Source organism: Amblyraja radiata, chromosome 4, assembly GCF_010909765.2.
Source record: "Amblyraja radiata isolate CabotCenter1 chromosome 4, sAmbRad1.1.pri, whole genome shotgun sequence".
NCBI classification, from domain to species: Eukaryota; Metazoa; Chordata; class Chondrichthyes; order Rajiformes; family Rajidae; genus Amblyraja; species Amblyraja radiata.
In genome coordinates, this window is record NC_045959.1 from 14,276,652 (window position 1) to 14,296,913 (window position 20,262).

The 20,262-nt window shown below is 45.3% G+C and overlaps 1 long non-coding RNA gene across 1 annotated transcript in view; it reads right to left on the reverse strand.

Moving 5' to 3' along the window:
* The window catches only part of LOC116971841, a 70,141-nt gene extending 50,150 nt beyond the window's left edge, over positions 1-19,991 (reverse strand). The window contains exon 1 of the long non-coding RNA XR_004411637.1: positions 19,790-19,991. This is a non-coding gene — a long non-coding RNA (uncharacterized LOC116971841). The remainder of the gene's footprint in view (positions 1-19,789) is intronic.
* Between the last annotated feature and the right edge of the window lie 271 nt (positions 19,992-20,262).

The window sequence follows — 20,262 nt, forward strand, 5'->3', positions numbered from 1 at the left end:
AAACTGTAACGTCCAGGTTCAGGAACAGCTTCTTCCCCACAGCCATCAGGCTATTAAACACGACAACAAATAAGCTCTGAACTACAATAGACTATTATTATTTTTGCATTATAATTGTTTGTTGACACCACCCATCGTCAGGATCGAACCGGGGTCTCTGGCACTGTAAGGCAAAAACTCTACCACTGCGCCACTGCACCGCCCAGCTGGCTGGCTAGCTGCTCAGTATCTAGAAGGCAACTGGATGCTCAGTATATAGAAACAAGGAACTGCAGTTGCTGGTTTATACATAAGGGCACCAAGTGCTGGAGTAACTCATGGGCCAGGCAGCATCTGAGGAGGACATGGATAGGTAACGTTTTGGGTCAGGGCCTTTCTTCCGAGTGTTCTGCTCACCTACTGGATAATGCTGTGGGCTGCTTGTGGAGTAAGAAGGATCTGGTTAGTATTTAGGAAAGGAAGTACATGTATTTAGATTAAGACTGGTTGGCACCTCAAGTACATAATCCCCTGATAACCTTACTAAGAGAAGAAAAACAACATTGAATGAAGGTAGATCCCACGTGAGTTGTTTCGGTGTTTGGAGAGAGGGGCGAGTTCAGGTTGTAGCTGTTTGGATGAAAAATACTCTTTTGACACTCCTGCCATTTTCTCCAGAAGAAGCCAGAGAGAATTCCAGAGCGTAGGAATGTAATGGGCGCAGCCTTGAAGGGAGTGGACATGCGTAGGAGGTGATAATCAGATGGACGCAGTCATTGAGGGTGTTTGGACTGGAAGAGGTTACACAGATAAGAAGGTGGGGGAGCTGGACAGCACACTAGTGTGTGAAACAAGGGACAGGAATCCTTCACAAGCCACTGCATTCTCATCTCTAGGCAGGACAGAGCTATCGCCTTTCCTTTCCTGATAAAATAGACAGACAATCCATTGTTCCTTCCTTCCAGTTAATGCAACCAAATTGCAAAATCAAGGTAGGGAAGGTATCGTCCTTTACCTCACTTCCCCATAACCGGATTAATGAGAAATACTTCAGTCTTTGTCTGAGCCATGGGTTGGCGAACACTCTGGAGGAGAGGAGATGACACAGGCCTTTTACAATTAACTCTTAGATAAACAGAGCGATGAGAAGCACCAACCCGCTGTCCAGCCAGGCCTGGCGTTTCCCCAGTGACCCGCACCAGAGGCCACAGGGCACTTCTCTGAGGGAGACGCGCAAACTACTCTGAGGACTCACAGCTTGGCTTCAGCTGCTGAGGATTTAATGACTGTGGGAATGTCTGCGCCCAGTTCAAAGCAGCAAAGCACAATAAACACAGGAATGCTTACATTTCCTCCAAACTTGTGAAAGGCAGTAGTTCCAATTCCACAAAGCAATGTGGGATGCAATTCTAGCCACTTGCAAAATCAACACCAACAAAATCCCTCTGATTATCTTTCAAACTAAAAACATGTTTTGCCTCTGTCATCTTGGCATCCTTCAGTGCACACATCCTCCCTCCGTTGTGACTCAGTCACCTCCTCACCCTCCCCCCCCTTCCCCTCCCTCCCCTCCCGTGTCTCTCCCTCAACTCTGTGTACGCTTCTACTGATCGAAGATGGAAACATAAATGAGTGTCAAAACCTCAATGTATGACCCTCCTCAGTGTCTGGGATTAGAGAGCTTTGAATGCAGGCAGGCAGGCAGGATTGGGCCAGGAAGTAGGTTAATCTGGGAAGACACTACCTGTAAAAACTGGGAGTTGGGGCTGAGAAAAGTTGGGACCATAAAATTCACATGCAAGGAAGGCGGATGGGATGTGAGCTGTGGTAGAACATCAGATGCAACCAGCAGATATGGGGCATGGAAAAGTGGGGGATGTCGAGCATCAAATCCCAGGCCCAAACATAGGGACTAGGAACAGTGGGAAGTTGTGGGAAAGAGGGGGAGTTGCAGGGCAGGGAACTGCAGTGGATTCAGGAGAGAAGAAATTCATTGCTGCCAAGGATTATTGGCTGCTGTTTACTGTAAAATGACTCCATCTGAAAAATAACTCTGCAGATCACTGCATTACTATGTCTGATTAAAGTTGACTGTGCATAGATTCAGATTCAATGTCACAGGACTGACTCATGTGTAGAGTGACCACACATCCTAGATATTCAGTGAATCTATTTTCATTGCTTATATGGTGCGATTCAGGGAAGATATTTTTTTTTTAAAACAGCTACAAATCATTCATCTCCTGCGATAATTTATTGAATGTGTAAAAGCGAATCAATTATCCCAATATTCTGAAGATACTACAAACAGATGAGTCACTTATCACGGTTATTTTCCCCCACTAACTTTTTTTTGTTCAAAGATGAAGTGTGGAAATAGGCCCTTTGACCCATCGAGTCCATTATCACCCATTCACGCCAGTTCTCTGTTTTTTCACCTACCCTACATAATTTACAGCAGCCAATTAACCTACAGATCCACAGTCTTTAAGATGTGGGAGAGAAAAAAGGGGACAAGGAGGAAATCCACACGGGTCAAGGGAAGAACATGCAAACTCCACACAGACAGTACCCGGGGTCAGGACCAAACCTGGGTGCTATGAGACATCAGCTCAATCAGCTGCGCCACTGTGCTGTCCCCAATCATCGCACATGCAGCAGATCTCTGGAATTCTCTGCCACAGAAGGTAGTTGAGGCCAGTTCATTGGCTATATTTAAGAGGGAGTTAGATGTGGCCCTTGTGGCTAAAGGGATCAGAGGACATGACTTCAGAATTAAGGGACAGAAGTTTAGAGGTAACATGAGGGGGAACTTCTTTACTCAGAGAGTGGTAGCGGTGTGGAATGAGCTTCCAGTGGAAGTGGTGGAGGCAGGTTCGTTGGTATAATTTAAAAATAAATTGGATAGGCATATGGATGAGAAGGGAATGGAGGGTTATGGTATGAGTGCAGGCAGGTGGGACTAAGGGAAAAAAGTTGTTCGGCACGGACTTGTAGGGCCGAGATGGCCTGTTTCCGTGCTGTAATTGTTATATGGTTATATGGTTATATGGTATGGAGAGAAGGCAGGTACAGGATACTGAGTTGGATGATCAGCCATGATCATAGTGAATGGCAGTGCAGGCTCGAAGGGCCGAATGGCCTACTCCTGCACCTATTTTCTATGTTTCTATGTTTAAACATTTGTGACCTGATCCGCTGACTCACACTTAACACAACCCTCCCGTCTGAGGAAGGGTCCTTACCCGAAACATCACCTATCCATGCTCTCCGGAGACGCTGCCTGACCTGGTGAGTCACTCCAGAATTGTGTGTCTTTATTTTTGTAAACCAGCACCTGCAGTTCTCAGGATGTGACTGCGATGTGGCTCGAACATAATTGCTGTCTTCAACATCTCCCCGAATAATAAGCTGCCTCCTCCCAACTAAAGCAAGGAAGGAGGCAGCTTGGAATGTGGTTTTGAGAGAGATTGCGAGAGACAGCAGAATGGCCCACTCTTGCTCCTATGTGCTAGAGTAGGGGTCACCTCCAATGAAACTGCAACCCAAGCTTGGTACACTGAATAAATCTGTCCCCTCACCCCTTGCCAATAAACTCCACACTGTTTATACAGTCCCATAGAACGCCAACAAATGGCCAGCTGTTCCCCATGGTGCTGTGTCGCTGGCTCATGGAGGAAGACACAATGAATGGCATTAACAAATCTATCCCTCACCTGCCTGCCGCTTTCCATGCTGAGACTGAGGGAGGGAACACCTACCAATCCATCCACCACCTCCCAACTATCTCATCCGAGGGGATGCCCAGCCAACAGACAAGCCCTGCACCCATCCACCACCTCTGCTACAATATGTAGGAAGGAACTACAGATGCTGGTTTAAACCAAAGATAGACACAAAAAGCTGGAGTAACTGAGGCAGCATCTCTGTGGAAGGGTCTCAACCCGAAACGTCACCCATTCCTTCTCTCCAGAGATGTTGCCTGGCCCGCTGAGTTACCTCTGCTACAATGTAAACCTTGGCCACCTTGACCGAAGGCAATCCTCTCCCCATTACAGCATGTGCAGGTTTTGTACAATCCTTGTTGTATTCATGCTGTATCACTCTATCTATAACCTGTCTCCGTCCCCTTCTTCCTCCTAATCACACTTTCCCTCCTCTGACCAGGATCCATTGCCTATAATCCGGCCTGACCAACAATGACTTTGGACACGGTCTCTCCCAGTGTTCAAAGTCAAGGGAAGTTAGCCAGATATCTATTCGTTTCCACACAGGTGCTGAGCCTGTAGTACCAGTTACTCCTGGAGGGGGCAGTGGCTTCAAGTGAGACAGCCACCCTGATTACACACTTTGGCCACCCGCTCGCTCCACACGAGAGGAACTCTGACTTCTTTCACCCCCATCCCACATTTTGGTGTCTCGGCAAACACAACTGCAAATATTTAAAATGCAAAATCTTAAAGGAAACTAACACAAAATCTGCTAAAATAATTTAGTTTGGTTTGTTATTATTGCCACAGGTACCACCGAGATGCTTGCTAATCAGTCAAATCATACTACACGAGTACAATCCAGTCATACAATAGGTAGCTCTACGGGCAAAATAATAGTGAGCAGAATAAGGTGATGTAGCAGTCTTTGAGATGAGGGAGAAAACCGGAGGAAATCCACACGGGTCACAAGAAGAACGTGCAAACTCCACACAGAGAAAGTGCAGATTTAAAAAAGTCCAGGGGCTGCAATGAAGTACGTCGGTAGATTGTGACCATACTATTAAATCATTCGGTAGTCCGATAACAGCGTGGAAGAAGCTGTTCCTGAATCTGTGGAATATGATTTCAAGCTTTTGTACTTTCTGCCCGATGGAAGTGGGGTACAAATAGTCTTTGATCATGTTATCTGCTTTCCCCTGAACTCTCCAGAGAGAGAGGGCGCGGGGGAAGGAGAAACCGAGCCAGGAGGAGGGGAAGATTAAAAAATATAGAATCTTCCCTTTATCGCACATTATAAGCAATGAAAATATATTCACTGGATATCTCGATAGCAGGGGGAAGGGGCGAGAGAGGGAAGAGGCGAGCAGAGGGAAGGGGGGGGAAGGAAGGGGAGGATAGAAAGAGAATGACAGAAAATAAAGTGAGAAAATAAAGTGGGAAAAACGCATGGAGAATGTGTTTTCACAAGTATCTGGGAATAGCTGTTTTATACTTACCTTCCCACCCCTTAAGTTTCCAGAGAAAAGCAGCCCTCGAAACCCATGCAATTAAAACCTCTCAGGGCCCCGAGGCAAAATTAAAAGCTGACCCATAAGAGATTGTCAGTGGGAAACTCTCACAACTGTCCCATTTGGCTTCAATAATATTTGGTGCTTTAATTTGCACCAATTTATCTGGTATCACCTCTCTCCTATTACTTTGAGGCAAACACTGAAAACATTTGGCTGGGTTCCAGCTGATTGAAGAGAGCTACAGCCACATTTGGGGAGCAGTCATCAACACGTATCATTTCCGTCTCACACATGTGGCCAATTATTTTCTATCGTGTAGTGCGTCTGCTTGGTGCACATGTTTCTCCCTTTTAATACCCACATTGAACATATTATGACATCACCAGGGCAGATGCAAGTATCTCCAAATCTGGCTAAATTCCCCACAAAACCCCACTCTGTTTGTTTGCATCATGAGTAGGTTCCTCGTAACATCACCCATTCCAGCTTCCTGCAGGAAGTAGAAGAACTGTCCGATATGTTACAGGGGGCAGGAAGACTCACAGTATTTAAACTTCCAGATACAGTGCCCTCCATAATGTTTGGGACAAAGACCCATCATTTATTTATTTGCCTCTGCACTCCACAATTTGAGATTCGTAATAGAAAAAAATCACATGTGGTTAAAGTGCACATAGATTATAATAAAGGCCATTTTTGTACATGTTGGTTTCACCATGCAGAAATTACAGACTTTATACATAGTCCCCCCCCCCCTCCATTTCAGGGCACCATAATGTTTGGGACACAGCAATGTCATGTCGATGAAAGTAGTCATGTTAAGTATTTTGTTGCATATGCTTTGCATGCAATGACTGCTTGAAGTCTGCAATTCATGGACATCACCAGTTGCTGGGTGTCTTCTCTGGTGATGCTCTGCCAGGCCTGTATTACAGCCATCTTTAGCTTATGCTTGTTTTGGGGGCTAGTCCTCTTCAGTTTTCTCTTCAGCAATTATAAGTGGTTGCTCTTTTAAGTACTTCTTGGAAAACTATAACCAATAGGATAGCCATGGCCATCCTATTTTTGCGGCTAACCAGTGGTTTGCATCTTGCTGTGTAGCCTCTGTATTTCTGTTCATGAAGTCTTCTGTGGACAGTGGTCATTGACAAATCCACACCTGAAGAGTGTTTCTGATCTGTTGGGGATTTTTCTGTATTGTAGAGAGAATCCTTCTGTCATCAGCTGTGGTGGTCTTCCTTGGCCTGCCAATCCCTTTGCGATTAGTAAGCTCACCAGTGCTCTCTTTCTTCTTAATGATGTTCCAAACAGTTGATTTTGGTAAACCTGTTTGGCTGATGTCTGTAACAGTTTTATTCTTGTTTCTCAGTCTCATAATGGCTTCTTTGACTTTCATTGGCACAACTTTGATCCTCATGTTGATGAACAGCAATAAAAATTCCAAAGATGATGGAAAGACTGGAGGAAAGACTGGTGCTGAGAGCTCTCTTATACCGGCATTAAGGAGGCATTTAAACACACCTGCGCAATTACAAACACCTGTGAAGCCATGTGTCCCAAACATTATGGTGCCCTGAAATGGGGGGACTGTGTACAAACACAGCTGTAATTTCTACATGGTGAAACCAAAATCTATAAAAATACCCTTTAATAAAATCTGACAATGTGCACTTAAACCGCATGTGATTTCTTCTATTACAAATCTCAAATTGTGAAGTGCAGAGGCAAATAAATAAATGATGGGTCTTTGTCCCAAACATTATGGAGGGCACTATAAGCTATTGTATCACCAAGGAATAGGAAGCTAGGGGCCGAGAGCTGGAAAATGGGATCAATATAGATGGATGTTTGATGGCCAGCGTGGGCTTCGTGGGACAAATGCCATGTATCCCTGCCAAGTGACTTCATGACATCTCCCTACATAACACTGGCCCCATAACAAACATTGACCCCACAGCCCTCTACCCACTGTGAAACAATACAGACAGAACAGTGCAGCACAGGGACAGGCCCTGTAGCCCACAATACCTGTGCAAACGTGATGCCAAGTTAAACTAACCTCCTCTGCCGAATGGGATCCATATCGCTGTATTCCTTGCATATCCATGTGCCTATCTTAAAACCTCTTAAATGCCACTATCATGTCTGCTTCCGCCATCACGCCTGGCAGTGTGATCCAGGCACCCACCACCCTGTGTTAAAAAATTGCCGTTCACATTTCCTTTAAATTTTGCTCCTCTAAACATAAAGCTATGCCCTCTAGTATTTGACATTTCCACCCTGGTAGAAAGTCTCTGACCATCTGCCCTATCCATGCCTCTCGTCAATTTACTTAGCCTCAAACACTCCAGAAAAAACAATCCTAGTTTGTCCAACTTCTGCTTATTGCTCATGTACTCCAATCTAGAAGCAAACACAAAATGTTGGAGTAAGTAGCGGGTTTCACCACGGTTTGCGTTTCTTGCTGAATATTCCAGCAGCGACAGTTTCTGGTCTCTCTCATCTAACAATATCCGAGTGAACCTCTTTTGAATCCCCTCTCAAGCCTCCACATCCATCCTGGAATGATGCACTTCAGTTCCCGCATTATTGCCAACTCCACTCACCCAAGCAAAGTTGAGTTTATTTTTCTCTCCAACACGGTCACAGTGAGAACGTACAAACTCCACACAGACATCACCCAACATCAGGCATCAACACAGAGCCAAGGAGGTTCTGGTGGCGCCTGGAAGCCTTATGGAGTTTGAGCCGATCGCATTGGAAGGCAGTGCCACTTATTTCTCTCACCACATCTAGTAACACTGCTCTGTAATATTCCAACAACCATGGGATAGTCCTTCTTCACACTTGATAGAGATACAGCGTGCGAAACAGGACACTTGGCCCACCTTGACCATGCCGACCATCGATCACCCCGTACCCAAGCACAATCTTACGATTTACAATTACAATTTACCAAATGTAAATTACCTACAAACCTGGACGTCTTTGGAGTATCAGAGGACACCGGCGACTGCGGAGAAAACCCAAGCAGTCATGGAGAGAACATACAAACTCCATACAGAGAGCACCCGTAGTCAGGATCGAACCCGTGTCTCTGGCACTGTAAGGCAGCAACTCTACCGCTGCGCCACTGTGCCGGCCCGGTTCCTTCCAATCCTGATGGCAGGAGACATGAGGGGCTCCTGCCAGTGGATACCCTAACGCCTGTGGTTCTGGATCCCCTATATGGGAGCTCATTCTCACAGCCAACCCAGTTCAATCCACAATGCAGAGCAAGTCCCTGACACCACTGGCTGCGCGCAACTTCCCTGACAGCAGAGGAAGCACTTGCAGCTTGATGCAGCATAACAGCTGCATGTCTACCCAGCACCATGAACCTGACAGTTCCAGCAGAAAGAGTGCGCATGCTGGGGATATCACAGACCAAGACTCAACGAGTCACAACATTTATTGTTCCCACAATCACCATCTGTCATGAATGAATGAAGACAACTTGCATTTAAATAGCACCTTGTGCGTCACTTTTGTAAAGTCCTTGCGGGTTTCAGTTAATAAACTACTTCTGTTTGAAGAAGAGTGTCAACTCGAAACGTCACCTATCCATGTTTGCCAGAGATGATGCCTGACTTGCTGAGTTACGCCAGCATTTTTCCAGAGTAGTCATTACTTTAGTGAGGAATGAATTACAGATGCTGGTTTACACTGAAAATAGACACAAAATGCTGGAGTAACTGCTGGCGATAGGGTGGTTCAGTTGCCTGATAACAGATGTAAGGTGTCACCCATTCCTTCTCACCAGAGATGTTGCCTGTCCCGCTGAGTTACTCCAACTTTTTGTGAATATCTTTGGTTTATACCAGCATCTGCAGTTCCTTCTTACACAGATGCGAGGAAATTGTCACTAGTTCTGGAGGTGTGCATTTTCACACTTCTGTCCCTCTTGCTGATGCGAGGGGAGAAGAGGGAGTGACCATGATGAGATTGGTCCTTGATTAAGCTAGTGGCCTTCCCAAGGCAACGTGAAGTGTAGCTGGAGTCAGTGGAAGGGCGGTTGGTTTGAATGAAGGTCTGGGCTACGCCCACAACGCTCGGACGGAGCTGCTCCACAATTGGGGCCTTTAAATAATACCTCATTTGTAATCCAGTGCTTTCAATACTGCCTAGACTAGGCATGATTCCAATTCGCAACCTTCTGACTCAGAGGGGAGAGTGATGCCAACTAAGCCACAGCTGACGTTGTATGGGAGCATGCATTCCACAGCCTCCCTCCTCACCCCTTCCCGCTGACAACTCCAGAATGAATGCGAGGTCTCCTTGCTCCTAATTAGCAGGGAATGAGTAAGCAGCCACAGGGGCTGTGTCTATGAAGCTTCCTTCCCATCCATGCCCCCCACAGGCAGGCTGAGTTTGTGCCATCCTTCCTGGTAGCAATTTTCCACGCCGAAGGAATGCCTAGAGAACAACACCCCCCCCCCCCCCCCCTCCCCCACCGCAAGAATGCCTAGAAAGAAACTCTGCAACAGAAGGAAAAGGGTCGCCTCAGCGCCTTTAATGTGGCTTCTTGCAGTCAACTCTGAAGCAGCATTGGCAAGAATCTGTGTATTAAGAGGGTTGAGAAATTCCGATCGAGAAATGTCATGGCAATCAATCCAAATGCATTTTTTCAAACATCTACTTTTGCAGAAGAGTTAAAGAAGCACATTCATTGTTAAAGATAGACAAAATTGCTGGAGAAACTCAGCGGGTGAGGCAGCATCTATGGAGCGAAGGAATAGGTGATGTTTCGGGTCGAGACCCTTCTCCAGACTAATGAAGAAGGGTCTCGACCCGAAACGTCGCCTATTCCTTTGCTCCACAGATGCTGCCTCACCCGCTGAGTTCCTCCAGCAATTTTGTCTATCTTCGATTTTTCCAGCATCTGCAGTTCTTTCTTAAACATTCATTATTAAAGATCACTTTGCAAGTTAAATATTATAGTGACTAATTTTCCCCTCTTTCACTTACCAACATTCAACCAAATGGGTTTGAACGATTAACAATGCTCCATTAATGCCCTCCACTTATATATAAGCGGTATGCCCATTGCAACGTTCCCTGATTAATGATATCATAAGACATAGGAGGAGAATTAGGCTGTTCAGCCTATCGAACCTGCTCTGCGTTTTGATCACAGCTGATCTAGTTTACTGGCCTTACAGCACCAATGACCCGGGTTTGATCCTGTCTATGGGTGCTGTACTGTATATAATTGGTACATTCTCCCTGTGACCATGTCGGTTTCCCCCGGATGCTCTGGTTTCCTCCCACATTCCAAAGACGTACAGTGCTAGTGCACGAGGTGATCGCTGGTCGGTGCAGACTCGGTGGGCTGAAGGGCCCATTTCCACGTCTATCTCTAAAGTCTAATATCCAAAAATGAAAGAGGCTCGGGAGGGTTTGTCCCCCACTTACCACGGTTATAGTCATTATACCAGGGTAGAGACCATTCTACCATTGTCCATCTGATACATCAAGGCACCTTGAAGATTAAACGTCAGTGCTGATCACTGGCTCCTTTCTCACAGGTCTTCAAATAAGTTTCTCACGAGTGCAGAGATTGCTCTCTTTTTTGCAGAGATTGACTATTTGTAGAAATCCCCTAGTCCTTAAACCATGCACTAATGAGAGCAGATTGCCTCTCTTTCTCTGATTAGGCAAGGAAGGATCGGAAAACTGTGCCAAGTCGTGTATACTTCAAGGACCGCAGAGCAAAGATGATCTGGGCCAGTCATCGTCATTCCTATTCCCATCAAATCTCCTCTTCATCTTCTCCGTTCCAGGGAAGAACAACAACTTCTCCCAACTGGCCCAATGACTGAAATCCTTTGTCCCTGGAACAATGGAACCATTCCAGTACCTTCCTTCCTCCCCAGGACCATCACACATGCAGGTTAAAATAGAGTCTGAAGAAGGGTTTTGGCCCGAAACGTTGCCTATTTCCTTCGCTCCATAGACGCTGCTGCACCCGCTGAGTTTCTCCAGCATTTTTGTGTACCAGGTTAAAATAGAGGTTGGAGGAAATTAGGAGGGGAGGGGGGATGAGGATGGGGAAGAGAAAATGTCAGAAACACTCAACAGGTCAGGAAGTATCCCTGGGGAGAAAAACAGTTCCCATTTCAGGTCAAGGAAGATTTAATGAAGGTCACTGGGTTTCTGTTTATCTCATAATGCGCTGCTGACCTGTTGAGTATCTTCACCATTTTCTGTTGTACTTCAGATCTCTGGGTTCGGCAGTGTTTTCTATTTTTACTTGTGAGAACGGGAATGGAGTGACAGTGAGTCAACATAGGTTGAATGGATGAGGCATGGTGGTCAGGACTTACAATCCTTGTCCTCGCTCACCTCATGGTGGGGAAGTGAATGTAACGGGGAACATCACCCTGCAGTCTTGGGTTTTATCACTTCACTTTTGTTTACTTTCAATAAAATTGCAGCATTATAATCAGATGACGTTTAGAAGCACAATGGTGCCTTCAGCTCGGTTCCTCAGCGTTGGGATCTCCATGTCAGTGGGGGCACCACTTCTGACAAAATAAACGCAGCCAGATCTCCCCGAGCCAAGACGATCGATAGGGCTACCAGATTGCTCATCTGGGAGCCGATATTCAGCAAGACTCCTCCAATTTGTAACGGCCTGTCCTTGGAACCGAGCGAAAAGATCGAGGGTAAAAGAGAGGCAATCAGGGATATCTCACTATTGATATTGGCAAGCATCTCCAGGCTATTGCAGCCCTTAGTAACACTAGACCACACATCGAGGCAGCTGGCAGCAGATTTCACACTTTGGCCCGTCTGGAAACACTAATCCCTTTTACGTTAAACACGGCAGCCAAATGGCTCCCCTTTAAAAGCCCAGTGCGCGCGCTCGGCACCAGCAACTGGTGCATGACAAGCTGATGGCCAATAGATTTCGTCTGCCACATAATTCCTGTGGTCAGAGTGCTGAGATCAGACCTGGAAGTGAGGGCTGACTCATCACTTTTACTTTCCGGATAATACAATGAAACAACCACAAAAAAGCGCCAACAGAATATCAGGATATATAGATATACACACACCCAGATCAGTAGCCTAGAGGGCTCTGGAGGTCAAGCGCACAGTTCAACAATGGCAGAGCCACACTATGCTTGTAGGGACACATTCCATCCTGCTCAGCATGCCTCCAGCTCAAACACGAGGCTGCTCAGAAAGAGGTTTCAGAAAGGCACCAGATTCCTGGTGTTACAGTGGTTTTGAGGAGTAGGGTTCATGAGGCAATTGAGATAAGAGAAACTTGCATTTATAAAACATCAGGTAGACACACAAAGCTAGAGTAACTCAGAGGGACAGGCAGCATCTTTGAAGAGAAGGGATGGGTGACGTTTTGGTTCGAGACCCTTCTAAAACGTCCGCAGCTCAATGGATGCCACAAGGGCTTTCTAGGTTGAAGGGAATGGGGCACAGAGGGAGGGTCCACGATTATAGTTGTCACTGATTGCTGGTCCCTACAAGATACAGCCGAGGCTCCCAGTGTCCTATTCTTGCCACCTGATTGGATGCAGGCCAAGATAGTGGAACTCAAGATTAGGCTCAAGGCCACGTGAGCACTCAGCGATGGTGGGATACCCGGGACTGGCCTTACTCTCAGGGAGGGATGAGAAATGAGGGCAGGACACTGGTTTGTATAACTGATGGGCGGGAAACTGCTCAAGCAGCGTGCATGATGACTGGTCCGAGGTGACAAAAAGGAGATCGGCTTTGGGAAGCGTTTAAAACGAACCTGGAAAGAATTCCAGAGTCTAAGAAACGGATGTCTGTGGACTATGCTGCTAAAGATGGGATGGAGGAAGACAGGGAGGAGATGGGATTTGCAGTGCCTGGGCTTGATGAACAGCTGGAACCAGAATGCAGGGATGCCTCAGTGGAAATCCCTGGAGGATGGGAAGAGGCAGCCTAAAGTGTGCGGTCGGTGAAAAGGCATGCGCGTGCAAAGACGTCGGGAGAGGCTTGTACGGAGAACGGCTGGTTTTACAATAATGAGGAGGAGACAGCAGCCTAAACCCTGCGCTGACCTGGAAGCCACACTGGCCCCATCTCCTGGGCACCAGCAGCAGGAGCCAAAGGCCATGGCATCAGCTTGCCTGCTGAGGAACTACAAGCTGTAACTCATTCACTCCAAAGTCCGCAATCCAAAAACAAACCACCCATTGCTACAGAAGCAGAAATATTAACCACTATTAAATAAATACATTTCCCTGAACGCAAAGGTTGTAAAAATCCAAACAGTGGCCATTTCAGATCCTATTCCCTACCAGGATGGTTAGGAATGCTCAGTACAGGAAAAAAAGAAAACAGTAACTTCTTCTGCAGTTAATGATCAAAGAAGCACTCACCTACCATCTCTCGAAGTCTATATTTTTTAAATGGGGGAAAGGGTAAGCAAATCTCCTCCAGTCCCATGGGTGTGTTAATGTTGTGGTGGGAAAAGGGGGCATAATTCTAAGTCATTTTTATTTAATGTGTTAACGTTTAAAATTAGAGTGGAGTGGGAAGCAGTAGCAGCAGAAGGCTCTGAAGTAGGGCATGGCTACCTGTACAAAGTATCTTTCTTCACCTCATGCACCACATCCAAAGCCAGTGCAAACCATTAAGCCAGTGCCAACATGGTCAAGGGAGACAAACGTCACTGCAGGCTTGCCACTAATCTCCTGCAGTGACATTTCAATCTACCAAATGGTTTAAATATAGAAAAGCACAGCACAGCATCAGGCCCTTCAGCCCACAAAGTCTGTGCTGAACATAATGCCAGGAAAAAGCAAAGAAGGGTCTGAAAAAGGGCCCCGAACCAAAACGTCACTTATCCATTTTCGCCCAAGTTGCTGCCTGACCTGAGTTACTCATATTGTGTCTATCTTTGGTATAAGCCAGCATCTGCAGTTCCTTTTTATTACATTATACACCAATCTCAGCTGCCTATACATGATCAAATTCCCTCCATTCACAGCATATCCACGTGCTTACCTTAAAGCCTCTTTCATATCGCCTCTACCACCAGCCCTGGGAGTTCTTTCCAGGCACCCACTACTCAGTGTGTAAAGAAATTGCCTTTAAATTTTGCCCCTCTCACCTAAGAGCTACACCCTCAAGTATCTTATATCTCCAGCTTGGGAAAAAGGTTCTGACCATCTACCGAATCTATGCCCCTCATAAATTTGAATACTTCTATCGCCTCAACTTCAGGTGATCTAAAGAAAAACAATCCAAGTTTGTCTTAATCTTGGTAGCATTCTGGTAAATCTCTTCTACACTCTTTTCAAAGCGTCCCCATCCTTCCTGGAATGGGGTGAGCAGAATGACACACAGTACTCTAAAGGAGGCCCAATCAAAGTCCTATGCATCAGGATGCATCATGACTTTCTGATTCTTATACTCAATGACACATCCCAAGAAAGATGGCGTGTTACCTCCATGGTGCCAGGGTCCAGGATGCCCTGGAGTGACTGTAGAACATTCTCAAGGGGGAGGGGGAGCAACCAGGAGTCGGTGTGTACATTGGAAAGAATGACAAAGGTAAGAAAAGGGATGAGGTTCTGCTATGTGAATACAGGAAGTTGGGTAAAAGATTAAGAAGCTGGACTTTAATGGTAGTAATCTCTAGATTACTCCCGGTGCCAAATACTGGTGATGGTAGTAGGAAGATAGGGCACAATATGTGCTCAAATATGACATATTACTGTATATTGGAGCTTGCTATGCACACAATCCAGCTGCTGCCTTCTCTGCACCATAGTAAATGTACTTGTAAAAATATTCCATTGACCGTAAAATCAAATCAAAAGTCTTTTTGTTTAATAACGTACTAGCTTTGGTGCATATGCCCATTTGTCGTGTCCACATGCTGCCTGTCTGTCTCGGTGTGCACATGTGGACACTCCAGTTTCCTTTCACTTCCCAAAGACGTGCAGGTCGGTAGGTCAACTATTCTTGTTTATTGGCCCTAGTATGTAGGTGGGTGGGGCGGGGCCTCTGGTGTGGGTGATCTAATGGCTCTGAGGGACAGCAGAGACATGATGGGCAGAAAGGCAACCTGCTACATCGTGAGATAATGTAGAGAACAGGGAAATGTTGTTTTTTTAAGGGAGGGAAGATGGGGGCTGGGACAGTCTGAGGAGGTGGTACATTTTTGTTCAATGAAATCGACTCGAATGGAAAAGCTCATTCTTTCCAGAAAGGGAGCCCACTCCTTCCAAAACTCAACCTGGTAAAACTTGGTTTGCAGTGCTTCTGAGACAGGGCCAAAGCTGTGCACGGTCCTGCAGGTACGGTCTCGCCAGCGTCCCGAGGAGTTGGCAGCAAGGATTCCTTACTCTTTCCTTCCATTGCCCTTGGCCAAGATGTTGTCTTAACTTCCCCGCTGTTGCAGTACCTAAACTTTAACTTTCTGTCGATCGCTGTACAAGGATACTCAGCACTCTTTATACATCTCAATTTAATAGATTGTCTCCACTGAAGAAAGCAGCACTTAAAGCAGCAACTGGCATTATTTCCTGTCCTCCAGCAGCAACCACACTTCAAAGACACCTCACTAGAGGTGAAACGCGTTGGATGTCCCAAGGAAATAAATGGCAAGTTTCTTTCTATTCTGCAAGTTAGATTCCGTTTTTGTAGCTAAGTTCAGAGTAAAATTCCTTTTTAATTCGAAACTATTAGTCTGGACCTGCTTTTCCAGATAGTGGAAATTACGAGAATTTCCAATGGAACGTCTTGTAAAAAAGTTCATTTAATTTAAAGCAGCCGTGCCTTAGTTGGTAACACTTGCATCTCTGAGTCAGAAGAGTGTGTGCTCAAGTCCCATTCCAGAGGCGTGAGCACTAAAGTCCAGAAGCCGACGTTCCAGAGGGAAGTGCGGGGCAGCAGAGCTGCAGACTCACAGCACCAGAGCTTCATGTTCAACCCTGACATTCGCCACTATCCACGTGGAGTTTGTATATTCTCCCCGTTATCTCATGGTTCCTCTTCCCCCGCGCCCCCAAGGTGCTCTGGTTTCCTCCCACCTCCCAAAGACGTGCAGGTTTGTAGGTTGTAAGGGAAGGAGCTGCAGATGCTGTTTTACACCAAGGATGGACACAAAATGCTGGAGCAACTCAGTGGGTCAGGCATCATCTGTGGAGAAAAGGAATAGCAGACGAAAAGTCACCTATTTCTTTTCTCCAGAGATGCTGCATGACCTGCTGAGTTGCTCCAGCACTTAGTGTCTGTACAGGTTTGTAGGTTAATTAATTGGATTTTGTTAATTGCCCTTAGTGTGTACGATGCAAAAGTGGAATAACCTGGAACTAGTGTTTTGGTATGCCATTGGTCACTGGCATCAACGAAAAGCACAAAGTGTCCGCTCACTGCAATGGTGCAGATGCTGAACACATCATCCATCACATCATCAAGTTCTCTGTGTGAAGTCTTGGCAAGTGGGGTGGCACAGTGGCGCAGCTATAGAGTTGCTGCCTCACAGTGCCAGAGACCCGGATTCAATCCTGACTGTACTTCGGTACACGTGACAATTAACTCAATTCAAACTACGGGTGCTGGCTGTGAGGAGCTTTGGAAATGTCTTCCTGTGACTGCGTGTGTCTTCTCTGGGTGCTCCGGCTTCCTGTGACTGCGTGTGTCTTCTCTGGGTGCTCCGGTTTTTTCCCACCATCCAAAGAAGTGGAGGTGTGTAGGTTAATTGGCTTCTGTAAATTGCCCCTAGTGTGTATGATTTTAATCCTGCACAAATTCACACCCAATAAAAAGCATACTGTAACTGTAATTGCTTTCTTTTCTTGACATGCTTAGCCGAAGGTTTATCGACATGCAATGCTTCGTTTTTTCTGGCCTTACAACATCTCGACACTTGAACCATTTAATTACACTCGCATCTCCTCGCACTTGGGACCAACATCCGCCACATACCTGCCCATCTCACCAGTCTATGTCTTTTCCAATCATCCTTAATGTGTATAGGTTGTCGTGAAACAATGTGACCGTTGAGTTCCTCAGATAATATGTGTTGCAAAAATAATTGTGTGAATGGGAAATGGAGGGCTTAGAGGTGTTGGGGGCTAGAGAATTTAAAAATCACTATAACAAAGTATTTTATCCTGCAGGATTTTCAAAAATAATGGGGGGGTTTTAAATAAAAAATACTAAAGGTTTTATGTTTTAAATTGTAAAATAGAGTATAAGTGCACATTTATCAATAGAAGTTACTGTTTATTTAACTATAATAGCCACCAGCGGTCACTAGCAGCCACATTCTTAAGAGAGGGTGATGTCCATTTACTGTGCCAGGTTACATGTAAAGAGGATTTTCTTCCAACACTGATGGGGTTTTTTTTCCCCAAGACAGCCTTTTCTAATTTACACAGTAATTTTACATGGTTATCTAGTTCCCAATCCAAATTGGGTTATAATCATTTCGGCCCACCTAATACAAAGAGTGCTCCCTAATTTAGCAGACATAGTCATTATAACCCACTTAGACTTTAGAGATACAGCACAAAAACATGCCCTTCTGCCAGCCCATCGAGTCCGCACCGACCAGCGATCACCGGGTAAACTACCAATATCCTGCAGACTCGCAACAATTTACAATTTTACCAAAGCCAACTAACCTGTAAACCTGTACATCTTTGGAGTGTGGGAGCTAACAGGAGCACCTGGAGAAAACCCACGTGGTCACACAGGGAGAACATATAAACTCCATACAGACAGCACCCATAGACAGGATCAAACACAGGTCTCTGGCGCTGTAAGGCAGCAACTATGCTGCTGTGCAACTGTACTGCCATAATACATTTTTTCCATTTTTGAAACACCATTATAATGGAGCTACCTTTACTACAGTGCCCACCATAATGTTTGGGACAAAGACCCACCATTTAATTATTTACCTCTGTATTCCGCAATTTGAAAATTACATTAGAAAAATCACATGTGGTTTAAGTGCACGTTGTCAGATTTTAATAAAGGCCATTTTTATACATTTTGGTTTCACCATGTAGAAATTATAGCAGTGTTTATGCCCATTTCAGGGCACCATAATGTTTGGGACACAGCAACGTCATGTAAATGAAAGTAGTCAATGTTTAATATTTTGTTACATATCCTTTGCATGCAATGACTGCTTGAAGTCTGCGATTCATGGACATCACCAGTTGCTGGGTGTCTTCTCTGGTGATGCTCTGCCAGGCCTGTATTGTAGCCATCTTTAGCTTATGCTTGTTTTGGGGGCTAGTCCCCTTCAGTTTTCTCTTCAGCATATAAAAGGCATGCTCAATTGGGTTCAGATCGGGTGATTGACTTGGCCACACGCGAATTAACAATTTTTTAGCTTTGAAAAACTCCTTTGTTGCTTTAGCAGTATGTTTGGGATCATTGTCTTGCTGTAGAATGAACCGCAGGCCAATGAGTTTTGAGGCAATTGTTTGAACTTGAGCAGATAGGATGTGTCTACACAGTTCAGAATTCATTATGCTACTACCTCAGCAGTTGAATAATTAGTGAAGATAAGTGAGCCAGTACCTTCAGCAGTCATACATGCCCAGGCCATAACACCCCCACCACCGTGTTTCACAGATGAGATGGTATGCTTTGGATCTTGGGCAATTCCTTCTCTCCTCCATACTTTGCTCTTGCCATCAATCTTCGTCTCATCTGTCCACAAGACTTTTTTCCAGAACTGCAGTTGCTCTTTTAAGTACTTCTTGGCAAACTGTAATCCGGCCATCCTATTTTTGCCGCTAATCAGTGGTTTGCATCTTGCAGTATAGCCTCTGTATTTCTATTCATGAAGTCTTCTGCGGACAGTGGTCATTGACAAATCCACACCTAACTCCTGAAGAGTGTTTCTGATCTGTCGGACAGGTATTTGGGGATTTTACTTTATTATAGAGAGGTTTCTTCTGTCATCAGCTGTGGAGGTCTTCCTTGGCCCGCCAGTCCCTTGGCGATTAGTAAGCTCACCAGTGCTCTCTTTCTTCTTAATGATGTTCCAAACAGTTGATTTTGGTAAGCCTAAGTATTGGCTGATGTCTCTAACAGTTTTATTCTTGTTTCTCAGTCTCATAATGGCTTCTTTGACTTTCATTGACACAACTTTGGTCCTCATGTTGATAAACAGCAATAAAAGTTTCCAAAGGTGATGGAAAGACTGGAGGAAAAACTAGGTGCTGAGACCTCTCTTATACCGGCATTAAGGAGGCATTTAAACACACCTGCGCAATTACAAACACTTGTGAAGTCATGTGTCCCAAACATTAGGGTGCCCTGAAATGTGGACGACGATGTATAAACACACCTGTAATTTCTACATGGTGAAACCAAAATCTATAAAAATCTTCTTTAATAAAATCTGACAATGTGCACTTTAACCACATGTGATATTTTTTCCATTACAAATCTCAAATTGTGGAGTACAGAGGCAAATAAATAAATGATGGGTCTTTGTGCCAAACATTATGGAGGCCACTGTATGTTTCCAGTTTATTGACCCCAAACCAGATACATATGGAAAACAACACTCACCGTGAAAGCTCGTGTGCTGGTGTCCACGTGATGAGAGGGTGGGAACGTTCAGGCCTACATGGAGTGTCGTCACAAGGAGGGCAAACACCTTCAGCTGAGAAATAGAAAGGAAAGAAAATGAGCCACAGACAGGGGGGAAAATTATTCCAAAGTTTTATAGCTTTACACGCGGTGCAAGAGGAGGACTTTAGCTAACTCAAGCAAAGTAACCTCTGGGTTTGTACAGTACTATTCTGCATTAGACTCCATACTTATCAGTGAGTAAAACTACCTTGTAATGAGCATCCTCAGGGAAAGAGCCAGAAAGATGGCAAGTGCAAACCAGCAGGTCAGTTCATTTACATTTTGACAAAGGCTATGAAGAATGGGGGTGGGGTGGTGGGAGGAAATGAATTAGGAAACTAAATGGCAAATTTATGGCTTAAAATAAGAAAGGGGTCACAGATTAAGGATAAGGGGGAAATCTTTTAGGA